The 15152-nt window shown below is 38.0% G+C and overlaps 1 pseudogene; it reads right to left on the bottom strand.

Moving 5' to 3' along the window:
- Nucleotides 1-3858: 3858 nt before the first annotated feature.
- On the bottom strand, nucleotides 3859-4814 carry LOC140498250 (small ribosomal subunit protein uS3-like; annotated as a pseudogene).
- Between the last annotated feature and the right edge of the window lie 10338 nt (nucleotides 4815-15152).

Below are 15152 nucleotides of genomic sequence, written 5' to 3' on the forward strand. Positions count from 1 at the left end.
CCAGTCTCAAATACTTATTACCTGTGTGGCCTTAGAAAATTCTTTAACCTCTATCTTCCTTAGCTTCTTCAACTTTAAAATGACATCTACTTTCCAGTGTTGTTATGAGGATAAAATGAGATAATATTTGTAAAACCTTTGCAAACATTAAAGTCCTGTATAAATGCTAGCTGTTATTATGATCTGACCTATCATCTACTAATAACATCATTCCTATAGTGAAATTGCCCCATGAAAGACTATTTTATTTAACAATGTCTTCTCAGGACAAATTAATTGATCTAAGTAGTTCTTTCACATAGGACTGTTGTACTCTAGACTCCATTTTCATGGAAAAGAACCAAATGATAAGGAAACAATTTAGTATAAGGAAGGACTTATTCAAAGGGGAGAAAAAACGTTCTAGGGTGTACCCTAGGTTTAGTGTAGATTTAGCTAATGTTATACACTATCCACACCTATAATAATTTGAAATAATTACAGAATTAGGAGACTTTAGAGCTGTTTAAAGCAGTCAGCCTACACAACCTAAATTCAGGAACACCTGAGTTTTCAAATTCTATTTCTGACCATAGGCAAATCATTTCTCAGAGCCTCAGTTTTCTCATCTGTAAAATGGAGACAATAAAAATTAGAGTTATCTCATAAGGTTGTCATGTTCAAATGAAAAAAAGAAGTATGTAAAATGCTTTATAAAAATTAAAGTGCTATGAAAGTGCTGGTTGTTACTGTTATTTTTGTATCACCATCATTTTTTAAGGGAACCATAAAAAACCAAGTCAATAAATATTTACAGATGAATCTGTGCCATACGTAAAGGATCAACGATATTAAATATATTTTCTTCACTAAGCAGGCAAACAATACATTTAAGAAATATTTCCCTTAAAAAAAAAGGCTGAAGAAAGAGAACCTAGTGTTTCAAGAATGAACCTTTGGTAATATAGATAATGAAGTTACCAAAATCACTAAAGTATTATTGCACCTTTTTAACTTTTTGTAATTTTAAAAAAGAGACTGATTTAATTAAATTCACAGATGTTTCCAAATCGGTAGGAGGTGGCGATTAGCTCTTGAAATGGGAATAGAAATCTAATTACTTGAACAGGTTGACATAATAATAACATTTCACAAAGCTGTTGAGACCATGGACTTGAGGCAAATCAATGAGGAGGAAGCTTGCTTATTGTATTCTATATTTTCTTGAATAAAACCAACCCTCATTTCTCAGTGCACCAAAACTCTTGGTTTCTTGTTATGCTTATGCAAAAACAAAAAGTTAACTAAATGAAAAATGATGAGATGGTTTCATCCCACCCCCACTCCACGTTTATTTTCTTTTTCTTTTTTTCCCCCCTTATTTACCCACAGTTAATGGGGGGAATGATATGTCCAAGCATTTGCTGAGTGGCCGACAGCAACTTTATAACATCTGCTCCTCTACATTTTAATTTTCATAAAACTGGCCTCCAAGTGATATCTTGAGGCAAAATACAATCCAAACTTTTCTACTACCAAACATAATATATAATACTTCAGCAGAAGTGTCTTAATAGAATGCCAGGAAAGTTAAAAAGAGAAGAAACTTCAACTACACAGAATACTTCTGAACAAGCAAATACAGTATGTCAACATTATGGCTTTGAGTCTTTTGGGTGTGAATGCAGAGGGTAGAAAGGAATATTGAGTGGGGATGGTCTTTATAATCATTACTTCCTACAAGCAATCATTGTCAGAAACATTTTTTTTTCTGCCAAGGTTATTAGTTTTTCAAGTTGCTACACATATTTGTGTATTTTATCAGTAATATTAAATAAGGGACAACACAAGAAATTTGATATATGTGTGCACATGCACACCCACACAGTTTAATTTTTGTTGTTATTCAGTGATTTTAGTTGCATGACCCCATTTGGGGTTTTCTTGGCAGAGACACTAGTGGTTTGCCATTTTCTTCTCTAGCTTATTTTATAGATGAGGAAACTTAGGCAAAAAAGGTTATGACTTGTTGCCCAAGTCACATAGTTAGTAAGGGTCTAAGTTGGGATTTGAACTCAGGTACTCTGGACTCCAGTGCTAGCACACTGTCCACTGTGCTACCTAGTTGCCTCTAACAGTTTAATGTACCAATAAAGAAAACCAGGTGTTTTCACATATCAACCTGGGTGTTTCTTAATGTTTTAATCTCTATTGCACATTAGCCAGTGAGTCATCTAATCTCAGAATTAGCCAATTTCAGAACACTAGGGGTAATATTCACAAAAATACCTGGAAAAGCATCCTCACTGCAAACACTTTTGATAAGTGATCATCCCTCCTATGCTTGTAGACATATGGCTGGAGGGGACTCATCCCCACATTTTACTTTTGGACAACCCCAAAGTGAGGAAGTGTTTACTTATATCGAGTTTAAACTGTTTTCTTGCAACATCACCCCACTGTTCCTCATCCTAGCCCCTCAGACTAAGCAGAGCAAATCTAATGCCTCTTTCACATGACATATCTCCAAATACTTGATCTAATTTTTGTTTTTTAAAATCTAAGACTTCCCAAATTTCCCAGGCTGGAAGGACAGAGGTTCCTACTTGGTAATAGCCCAGTTCCACTACTGATTTGGAGGGGATTATTAAAGACAACTGATCTGCAAAGTCTACTGTAACATAGAACTCCTGAGCTTAGAAAATTCTTCTGGGCTCAGCCTCTTAGATAGCTGGGATCTCATGTGCCACCAGACCTGGCCCTCCAAATACTTGAAGATAGTCATTGTGTCCTCTCTAAGCTATTTTCTTCTTGAGGCTAAAGTTCCCCTGACCTTCAACCAATCATATGTAATCAACTGAAGGCCTTTCACAGTACTGATTGCCTTTCTCTGGAGATTTTCACTTATCAATGTCCTTCAGCTTCCTCACTGTAGTCTTAATTCATATTTGGCTTACTGACCACAAGCCAGCATTTTCTCAGAAGAACTGCTATCTATTTCTCTCCAGTCTTGTACTTGTGAAGTTGATTTCTTAAACTCAAGTGTAAAATTCAACACTTATCCCTATTTAATTTCGTTTTGTTTAGTTCAATCCAGTGTTCTAATCTGTCAAGACTGTCAGTGGTGTCAAACTCAAACAGAAATAGGGGAAGGGAAAGGGAAGGCCTCTAAACCGTACATAAGGATCCCTGCTGGACAGATACTGACTTGGAAAACCATATATTAACATTATCTATTTTCTATTATATATATATATATATATATATATATACATATATATATATCATTTTGTTAAATATTTCCCAATTATATTTTAATCTGTTGCAAGTGTTGTGGGCTGCAGCCCATGTTTAGTAAGTGTCTGTTTAATGCTTATTTTAGATACAACTGTCATTTTGAGTTTGATAGCTTGCCAATGTTGGGCTGTCTGAAAATTTGACAAGCATGCTCTTTCTGCCCTTATCTGTTGCTGGTCAACTGTTTTTGGTCATGTCTGACTCTTTGTGACCCCTTTTTGGGGGTTTTCTTGACAGAGATACTGGAGTGGTTTTTCCATTTTCTTCTCCAGTTCATTTTGCAGATGAGGGAACTGAGGCAAACAGGATCAGCAGTTAGTAAGTGTCTGAGGCCAGATTTGAATTTAGGAGAATGAGTCTTCCTTACTCCAGGCCCAGTGCTCTATCTACTCTACCACCTAGCTGCCCTTATCTGAATCACTGATAAAAAATGTTAAATACCCAAGTACTCCCAGCTTCTTTGCTGGGGACTGTCTCTCAAGTTAACATGGAACCCTTGACCTATGGGTTTGGCCATTAAATCATATTTAATTCCACCTAATATTGTTAGCTAATTCAAATCTATCTTTATTTCTCCATCATAATTGCAGAATGAGTTTATCAAATGCTTGCTGGATTCTAGGCAATTCTACCTATGGCTTTCTTTTTGTTTGTTTGTTTTGTTTTGTTTTACAAATGATTTTACTAAAGATCTTTACAGAAGAGCTTCAGGCACATCATTCCAGGTGTCACAAAGTCCTTTTAAGCAGAGGGCACTGCCTGGGGTGTAGCTGGTTGCTCTGCCTTCCCACTCTTCTGCTCTGAGATGGGGGTGATAGGAAAAATCTGTTCCTTGGGTTCTATGATGCTCACATGGTCAGACAGGGGCTTCTTAGAGCCAATCTTGCCACTTAAGTCCCAGGGCAACATGATTTTGACTTTAATTCCCAATACACTTTATCTGAGGAGGACGTGGTGCATAGCTGTGTTGACATAGTAGGTGACCGGATCTCCACTGTGGATCATCAGGCCATCCACAAACTTCATGGACTTGGCCCTCTGGCCTCTGAGCTTAGCAGACACCACCACCTCACATTCCCTTGCTTCACTCTCCATAATGAAGCGGAGGACAAAACAGCAGGCCCTGTGCACAGCAAGACCTCCCAAGAGTTTGTAACACAGGGACTCAGCCTGGGCAATAGCACAGAGACCTCTAGTGGCCACCTTCTTGGCATACAACTCTACACCACCTCCAGGGAAGCCAAACCTCTTCTGAACTACAGCTGTCAGTTCCCGAATCCGGCGATGCTTCTCTCCAAGGACATTTTGAGTCCTGGTGGCCTAGATGATGATTTCTGTCCTGGTTGGGGTAACTTGAACCTCCACCCCAGAAGAGCCATCCTCAGCCAGCTCCCTGGTGAGAAACTCATTCAACTCGGCTTTGAAGATGCCATCATCAACAAACTTCCTCTTCTTGGAGGTCTGCACTGCCATCTTGCACCAACAGGAAAGGGAGAGGCTAGCAGAGGAAGTGACTATAAAGCCAAGGGGGAGGAGAGTCAGTCTCCTACCTATAGCATTCTCATATCATCTTAGTAGCCGTGTCCAAAAAAAGAAAGAAAGAAAAAGAAATCAGGTGAGTCTGGCCTAACGAGACTTGACCACATCAGCATATATCTGGTATGCACTGTGTTGAGATATAATAATAACAAAATTTAGATTTATGTAGTTCCTACTATGTACCAGGTACTATGTTAAGTGCTGTACAAAAATTATTTCCTTTGATCCTTACAACAGCCCTAGGGGGAAGATGGTACTATCATTCTCATTTTTTATGTGAGGAAACTGAGACAAACAAAGGTTATGACTTGTCCAGGGTCACACAGCTAGTAATTACCTGAGATTGGGTTTGAACTTAGGTCTTCTTTACTCCAGGACTGGCCCTCTATCCACTATGTCACTTAACTGCACCCAACAAGATGTTATAAATGAGAAAGACCTTAGAGATGGCTTAGTCAATTATCTCATTTTACATATAAAGTAATTGCAGCCTAGAAGTTTCCTTGCAAATCCTAACCAAAGATATATGTCAGCTCCCCTATTACTTCCTATCTTGTGGTCAATCTATTTCTGGTTCTTAAAATCAAATTGTCAAGCACCCAAGTATTGTGTGCTCCAAATATAGAGAATCTGGGACTTATGTGAAATTGGTGAGTCTTTTCTGGCCCAGAAAGAATAAATCCCCCAGAAATTATGTGCTGTTCCAGTGTTAGTCAAAACATTGATGGATTCTCACTTCAATATTAGTAAGTAAAGATCCAGGAGTACCTTTGTGAGTATAATATGGGAACTTTCATGAGGTATTCAGCCCAAATATTATCCACCATCTTCTTCCTAGAATTTCTGAGAACCAATTAACTTGCAGTACATGTCAGCCATTGAGTGGGATTAAGGAAAGGTCACCATCTGTTCCCATTACTATTAGACTCATTACATGAAAAAATTTATGGGAAATCCAGATATAGACCATGACAGACCCTAAGCAAGAGCTTTCTCACTAGCATCAATATTATCTGGATATACTTAGGGGAATTAAGGCAAAAAAATGGTTTTGCAAGGGTCTTTTGATTTTGTAAACAGTCTAGTTCTAGGAGTTCCTTATTCAGTTGGTCAAATATACTTGTTGGTCAGATAGCAGACTTGTATGACCTTGTAGATATTCTTAGAAAAAAAAAAGCCTCTCCCCAAATGCTTCATCTAGGTTTCCAATTAGTCAGTTGAGAAAATTACTGGAGATTGATGCCCATATATACACTGGTATATTCTATGTGTTAAGAATATATGTCCCTGGAATGCAGATGCTATACGCTGAAAAATAAAAGTGGGGAATTATGAACCTCATAATGACAGACTCTTGAGTGCCATTATCAAAGCCCATTATCTAATAGCCTTGATATACAACATGATGGAGTAAATGACAGCTCCATTGCTTGGTGATTTCCATCTAGGTGGATCTCTGGGAGGCTTACAACCTGGTTTCTATAAGAATCATTAATGTGATATGGCAATCAAAAAAACACCAAACAACCCCCCCAAAACCCCAAAATAATGTGATCTTGGGCTGCATTGAAAGGCAAAGCTTCCAGGAATAAAGAGGTGATAGTCTCTTTATTCTCTGTCTTTATGAGACCTCATCTGGGGTATTGTGTTTAATCTGGAGCACCATAGTTTAAGAAGACTTGGTTTCACTCCTCTAAACTTCTCGCTCATGTCTAAGGCCATGGCATTTCCCCTCCATGACTTTATCTTCATCCTACAAAATCAGATCAGCCCTGGAACTCTTATTATATCAGTACACTCTGTCCCTGGGGCCCTTTTATTGGAGGATGGAGAGCAGACAACACCTACCAGAACCTCCTTCTAAGGAGGGTGCCTAGTAATAACTAGCAGTATACAGTACCTACTATGTACCAAACAGCTAGATGGTACAGTGGATAGAGCACCGGACCTGGAGTGAGGAAGACCTAAGTGCAAATCGGACCTCAGACACTTACTAGTTATGTGACCCTGGGAAAGGCACGTAACCCTATTTACCTCAGTTTCCTCATTTATAGAATGAATTGGAGAAGGGAATTGCAAACTCCTCTAGTGTCTCTGGCAAGAAAACCCAAAAAAGGGGTCATGAAGAATTGGACATGACTGAAAAATGACTAAAGAGCAATGCCTCAAGCCCTGTACTAAGCACTTTATAAATTATTATTTCATTTGATCCTCACAACAACCCTGGGAGATAGGTGCTACTATTATGCCCAGTTTACTGTTGAGGTAATGGAGATAGAAAGAGGTTAAGTGACTGGTCCAGAGTGACACAGCTAGTAAGGGTCTGAGGCTGGAACAGAACTTGGGTCTTCGTAACGCCAGGCCCAGAGCTCTATTCACTGGGCCACCTCTTCATGTACTACATGCCTACACTCTTCTGCTTCTCCATCAGACCCTCCTGCTCCCTTCTATCTGTTTTTTAGCTTCTTTTTGTGCGTTTTCTTCATCCATTAGAGTGAATCCTTCTTGTAGGCAAGGATTGTCTTTTGCCTTCCTTTGTATCTCCATTGCTTATCACTGTGCCTGGAACATAGTAGAGGCTTAATTTGTTGAGTAATTGGCTGGTTTATATTGAAGCTGTAGAGTGTCCAGAAGAGGACAACCAAGATGGTGGATGACCTTGAACCCATATCCTAGGGGGATTAATAGGATTGGGAGATGTTATGTCCAGAAAAGAGATGACTTAAGGAGACTCAGTAACTAACTCCACCCATGGAAAGGAGATTAGATTCATTTTGTTTGGGCCTAGAGGACAAAACTAGAATGAATAAATAGGTAAACGTTATAAAAAGGTGAATTTATTCTTGATGGCATAAAAAACTTCCAGACAAACAAAGCTGGTCCTTGGTGGAATGGCCTGCCTCAAGGCATAGTGCTTGGAAATCTTCAAAGAAAAGCTGGCTAAACACTTATCATCTAGATATTAATGGGGATTTCTTTTAGGTATTGGCTGCTCTCCAATACTGTATACCAAGCACTGTGTTAAATACTAATGATATAAAAGGAGACCAAAAAAAAGTCCTTGCTTTCAAGGACCTTGCAGTAGTTACTAGCTGTGTGACCTCTGTTTGCCTCAGTTTCATTAACTATAAAGCAGGGATAATAATTGAACCTACCTAAAAGAATTATGGTGAGGTTCAAAATATTTGTAAAAAAAAGATACTTCATACAGTGTCTGGCATATAGTAATATTTAAATATTTATTCCCTTCCCTTCTTGACTGTATACAGAAGATTAGCATATGAAAGAGAGCCTAAGAATCTGTTAGAACCATGATAGATTTTATGAATATTGCGTTTTGTGTAATATCCACAAAGTCTTTGAAAATTTCATAAATTCCACATTTCCAAACCTACTAGAACAGGAAGTGATAGTTTATCTCATGAAATTGGCCTGGACATGGTAATTGCTACAGACAAAGACTACCTGAGGGACTTGGACATCAGGCTGATTTGCAGAACTTACTGTGAGCAGCTAAACAGGCATATGAAGAGGAGGCTAATACCTAGAGGTAGTTGAGCAGTTCAGTGTATAAAGCACTTGGCCTAGAGTCAGGAAGATTTGAATTCAAGTTCAGCTTCAGACTCTTACTAGCTATGTGACCCTGGGCAAGTCACTTAACCTCTGTTTGCCTGTTTTCCTCAACTATAAAATGGGGATGATAATAGTGCCTCTTTCCCAGGGCTGTTGTAAGGATAAAATGAGTTAATATTTGTAAAGAACGTAGCACAAGTGATTTGCCACACAGCAGTCACTTAAAATGCTTGTTTCTTTCCTTACTTCTTTGACAATCATCATAACCCTGGGGAGGCCTTGACTTTAGAAGGCACCATCATATAACATTCATAGAGATTTTCCATCTATAATATTCCACTAGCCTTTATCATCATAAACCTGTTCAACTCTCAGTTATACCTTTCCAGTCTTTTCCCACTATTGTTAATTGTTGGGGGGAAAACAGCATTTTCATTGTGTTCTCAATTCATAAAGCCTTAGGAACCATCTATAGTTTCCCTGTGGACTTGCAGATATGTGGCCTCAAAGAGAAAACATGGAAGCCAGTACATAGGACAGGGCAGATATTTCTTTCCACCAAAGCAATCTCACCAAGCTGGAGCGACGCTGTCTGTGGTTGCATTCAGAGAGGGATGATGGTTTTCAAGTTACACTGACAGGGTGGAGTCAAGAAAGGTCACGTTGGACCCAGAAAAATCTATGCTGAATGCCTAACTCTCACAGATTAGGTCTAGAGAAAGTGTACATCTCCATAGAAAACCAGAACTTTAGAAAACTGGTTGAGGCAGAAAAATAGTCAAATCTCTAACATTTCCTACAAACTGTTTAGTGGTCTGCTGCTAACCTGTCTAACCCAAATGTCCAGCCTTTCAACTGGTATCTGCTGTCTATGCCATAAAAGGATGGATTAAAGGAAATAAGTGTTTTGCCTGGAGTAGAGAAGCCTGAAGCAGAGAAGGAAAAAATAGCAGTTTTAAATATTTGAAGAATGATGATCCTACACACTCCTTTTCTTCTCCAGACTAAATAAATCCAGTTCCTTCAAAGAAATCTTTTATGGAATAATATACCATCCTCATTACTATCCTCAGGCCATGTTTCTGTTTATCAAAGTGTTTTTCTTATAATATAGCTCTTAGGGCTAGACACACTACCCCAACTATGGATTTCTGTTTTTAGTCATATTTCAATACTTTCATAGAACCATGATCTTCCTGCCAACAATCAATCAATCAATCAATCAATCAATCAATCAATCAGTATGCCAGACACTGTCTTAAGGACTAGGGATATAAAAACCAAAATTAAATAGACCTTGCCCTCAAGGAGCTTACATTTAATACTCTACCAAAGTAGATCTTTAAATTCACCCATATCTTCTCATCTGGGGTGATTACTGTCAAGACACTTTCACAAATCCTTCAGAAAAGATATATCCGTTACCCTGGAGGTCTTCTGGCTCTTTTAATATTCTTTGTATTTCAGTCCATCTATTGGACTCTACTATCCATCACTTTTCACTTGACTACATGACTGACTCACTTCTTGAACTAGCTATATATGTACTCAATGATGTCATTTACACCGTTTTTTGAGTAACTGACATTGTTGGCAAGACACTGCAGGCTGCTTACTCCTACCATGTATTCTTTCCACATCTTTCAAGATTGTGTCAGTAGACTTGGTGCTTCATAACTCATGGTGGGCTATGTAGTCTACCTCTACACTTTCTTGACATACACAAGGCAGGCAATCAAGGAATCAATCAACAAGCATTTTAAAGTACCCAACATGTGCCAGGCACTATGATAAGTGCAGGAGATTCAAGACAAAAACACAAAAGCTCCTGTCCTCAAGGACCTTACATTCTGGAAGGGGCACAGGGAATGTAACATGAATACAAGTAAATATAAATAAATAAGATAATTTTGGGAAGGGAAATATGAGCACCGGGTGACATCACGAAAGACCTCATAGCAGAAGTAGTACTTGAAATGAGTTTCAAAGATAGCTAACATGGGCAAGGAAAATATTGAAAGTTAAAAAAAAAAAAACCTCACAACTCTCTGACTTTTACTAACCTAATGTAACAATGAATATGGTCCAGTCCTGGGAAAATATTTCCTGCTTTATGAAGATAAATATTTATGTCATTATTTCTGGGAAGCATGTCTTCCCTAAATGAGATGTTCCTTTTTCTAACTGGATGTTTACATTCTGCAGACTTCTAACTATAACTTACTGTCACTTGTAAAGTGCATGACCTGATTTTTAAAGTACTTTTATAGAATACTTTGGATATTATATAATCTTTCAGAAGTATTATAGTTTGAGAAACAATCTCACATTCTGATTTCACACAAATAACTCTAGAACCATCACACTAGGGATTGTAAATGCTCCCATCATAATACCACCCTCACATAGATTTTCCTTCTAAAACCTGAAAATCCTTGCTAGTGAAGGATTGAGCTCTTCTACACAGGAATCTTGATCAAGGAGAATGCATTCTTTAAATGAAAGAAGAAAAGGAAGGAACTTTCTTACTCATCTTTATGGGCTCAACAAAAAGGATAGATCAATGTTGAGCCAGACCAAGAGAAAAAGAAATGAATTCTACAGTCAATATCCATCACAGGAATCACACCAGCCCAACATTCGTAAGTTTTAAGCTAGAAAAAGTCCTTATGAGGGGGTGTACTTGATCTCATTTCAGTTCACTAAAGTTATTAAGCGCCTCCTCTGCACAAATCTGGGTGCCAAGGAATGAGTAACATATATGCTGATCCAGATTTGTGTTTTAATTGGTATGTGGGAATTCCTAATATGGATACTCTCTCCACTGATATCAGTCTGCAACTCATCTGTACCTCAGTCGTAGGGAATTGACCAAGGGAACTGAGAATGAAGTCACTTGCCTAGGTTAACCAAGCTAGTAGAGGTAGGTTTCCCTGACTCTAAATCAGGGATTTTTAGCTTGAGTTCTGTGAATTTGTTTGTTTGTTTGTTTTTTAATATGCTGTTAACAGCGTTTCAGTCTAATTGATTTTCTTTGTAATCCTAGTTATTGTTTTTATTCCTTTAAAAGTATTAAAGGGGTCCATGATATAAAGATAATGGTTAACAAACCTACTCTAAACTAGCCCACTACACACTAGGGCATGAAATATCACAAAAGAGATATAATTCAATTTAATTACAGTAAGTATTCACAAAATTAAGTCTCTGACATTAAAAAGCAAATAAAAAAGCAAATCATAAAGGATTATTATTATGTTACGGGATTTAGATCTGGAAGAAACCTTAGAAATTACTTAATCCAACCTCCTCATTTCGCAGATGAAGAAATCAAAGCCCGGGCCACATGATTGTAAGTAGTTCAGCCTAACTATTACACTATGTGGGTGATGGATAGTGAAGCACAGACAACTAAATGAAAAAAATATTTCTAACATTTAAGAGCTATCCATAAGTGAAATGGGCAGCCTCTGGGGTGGATGGGAAACATCTTTCCCTCACAGGAGATTTTTAAGTGGAAGCTGGTCACTTGTCAGTCATTTTTAAAAAGAGTTCTTTTCCAGAAATGGGTTGGATAAGATGACTTCTGATAGTTCTCTCCCTTATGAAATTTGATAATTCTGTAAGACCACTCTAGTTGAAAGAAGATACAGACTTGTCATAAGAGCCTCTAAATATGTCTCCTTGCCTACAGCCTCTTCCTCTCTCCCAACATGACTGTCAAAGCAATTTCTGTAAGGCATGTGTCTGATCATGCCATTCCCCAGATCAAAAACCTTCTTTGATTCATGATTATCTGTATAAATAAAAATAAAAATTCCTTAGTAGAATTTGAGACATTCCAAAGTCTGACTTTATTTATTTCAAATTACCTCCCTTCCAAGGTTCTGTCACATTGAAATCAGACTACTCACTGTTCCCTGTATCCAACATACCATCTCTGACCTCTGAACACTCATTCGGATCACCCCACCATATCTGGAATGTATTCCCTCCTCAGCTCTGCCTTTCAGACTCCTTTTCGTCCTTCAAGGCTCTGTTCAAGTCTCATTTTATCTGTGATTATCCTAGATGTTAATACTGCCTTTCTCCTCAAATAATCCTGGAATGTTTTGTCTGAGATTCCTTTGTACCATTTACTCCTCTGTGTATTTAAATGTGCACTTGTTGAATCACCCAAGTATAATGCAAACTTTTCAAGGGCAGGAACTGTTTAATATTTGTCCTAGTGCCCCTAATGCTAATCACAGTGCCTTGCACAAAGAACATGCTAAATTGGATTAATAAATTTAGAACACTATGGTTGTTCAGTCATGTTAAATTCCTCATGACTCCATTTGGGGTTTTCTTGGCAAAGATATTGGAGTGGTTTGCCATTTCCTTCTCAGCTCATTTTACTAATGAGGAAACTGAGGCAAGCAAGGTTAAGTGGACTTGCCCAGGTCACACATCAGTGTCTGAGGCCAAATTTGGACTCAGGAAGGGTTCAGATCCAGAACTCTGTTTACTTTACCACCTAGCTGCCTCAAGCATTATGATTACAAAATGTTTTGTGTTACACATACATATACATATATGTATATATGTATGCTTGCACATACATATGCATATATACATATATACCTATGTAATTTGAGTTTCAAAATGAAACAAGACATCCATCATGTCCTCTTAGGGCTCCCACCTTTGGAATGTGGGCATTGTCAACAGGATCCAAATATTTCTTCTTTCTTTCCACAAGTAATTCCTATTCTCTAGTTACCATGCTGAACTCTACTAGTCCCCACAGAGAAATTTCTCTATGTTTAGGAGTAGGGGCAATGAAAGGAAAATATTTCTGTCCCATATTCTCTCCAAGCTCAGCTTTTTATGAGACTGAAATGACAATTGACTCACTTTGCTTATGGCAAGAGCCCTGGATCCAACAGGTATAATTTGATATAATTTATAATATAAATTATATATAATATATATACAATATACGTAATATACATAATAAATAAAATAATATAAACCAGCAGGTATAATTGGCACATTTATAAGAATAATTTTTCTCACATCATTATTCAGTCCTTATTCAATATGCAAATTAACTTCCAATCCACTTTAACCTAGTATACCAATCCCGGTCACTATTTCCCTCTTTTGTAAACACCTATGATTAATAAGAAAATGCATTTCCAAAGAAGATTTTTTAAAAATCATAAATTCACATCTATAATAAGTCAGCTCTAAAATACTACTTAAATTAGAAATTGTAAACAAACTTAAAGAACAGAAAATTTGGGGGTAAATACCCACCTCCTCAGGTAAAGGGAAAAAGGCTGAGGGAATTAAGGCACTTTGCCATCTTTCTCTTAGGCCCCATAGGAAAGTTTTTAAGCCTAAACTCATTTTACTCACACTATTTCTCAAGGTCTCTGTAGAGTAGAAGCAGCCACATTTTCTCAAAATAATCACTTACTCATCCATTTGACCCCCTGTAATATTAATGGGATAATAAGATCTTCCCTGCCCATTAATAGGCCTCACATGGAACCCACTCAGGGAGTAACTTGCCTAAGGAGGGGGTTGCTTAGGGGGAGGCTTGCTTGTAGGAAGACTTTTGGTACTAAGTTGATTACGCACTGAGTCATGAGGGTTGTGATGCCTTCTAGCTCTGAGAAGTGTGTGTCTGTGTGTGTGTATGAATATATGTATATATATGTGTGTGCGTATGTGTGTATACATATATGTATGTGTGTGTGTGTGTGTGTACTCTGAGTTGCTATTTGGCTTTGGAGGTTCTCTTAAGAGAAGGACCATTTGATTCACTGGTCGAGATTCTGAGTGGACATATGTTTAGACCTCTCAACTGCTCAGATGTAAAAGCTGTCTTGATCCAGTGGTGTATATAAGGCATATAGTAATATTACTCTGATGCAGGCAGTCAAAGCCCTGTCTGTTGGTTTTTATCCTAATTTCTCTGCTTGTATTTTCTCTGACTTTCAGGGTGCTTACTTTCCCCTGAACTAGTTAATATGATTAAAGAAGCTTGCTGACCCCTTAAAAGTTGCTTTCCTTTAAGAAAAGCAGATCCAAGAACCTGTGCTAGTAGGTCTTCCTGGGTGTACCAGGGTACTTGCTTCTACACCCCCTCAGTCAGCCTTCTCTCCATCCCTTCACTCTCATCTATGGTCTCCTTTGACTCTCTTTCCCATCCATAAGCACCTATGAAAATGAAAACACTGCCCATGTGACCAGAACTCAGTTCATTTAGTTCTCCATTCAGACTCATCTATGCCAAGCCTCTTCATCTCTCATTCAAATTTATGATGCAAAAGAAGTCTGTCCAACTCCTCTGCCTGAGTCTTCTCCCATCATTGCATCCCAGTGATCATCCTAGTGACAGCAGTCCAAAAGGTTCCACTCTGCCCACAGAACTCTATTTCCCATCATGCATTTCTCCATGTTTGGGAGGCACCATGGGTTACAAAAGTATTGTAGTCTGCATTTTTCAGCTAAAAAACTAAGGCATCTAGTTATATATATATATACATATATATATATATATAAGCTAAAATAACTCATTTAAAATCACATAGCTAGCTGATCTAGCTAGTGACCTAATATAAAACTTCAACAAATGATTTCTACTTCTGACTGCTCTTTTCTACTATACTACATTAAGATAATAGGTTCTGTGTAGTACCTTCAAGCTAGTTCTTTGAGGGAGGTGAGGAAAGAGGAGAGTGCTTAAGAGTTTCCCAATGAAATGCTATGTC

This window comes from Notamacropus eugenii, chromosome 4 (genome assembly GCF_028372415.1).
Source record: "Notamacropus eugenii isolate mMacEug1 chromosome 4, mMacEug1.pri_v2, whole genome shotgun sequence".
NCBI classification, from domain to species: Eukaryota; Metazoa; Chordata; class Mammalia; order Diprotodontia; family Macropodidae; genus Notamacropus; species Notamacropus eugenii.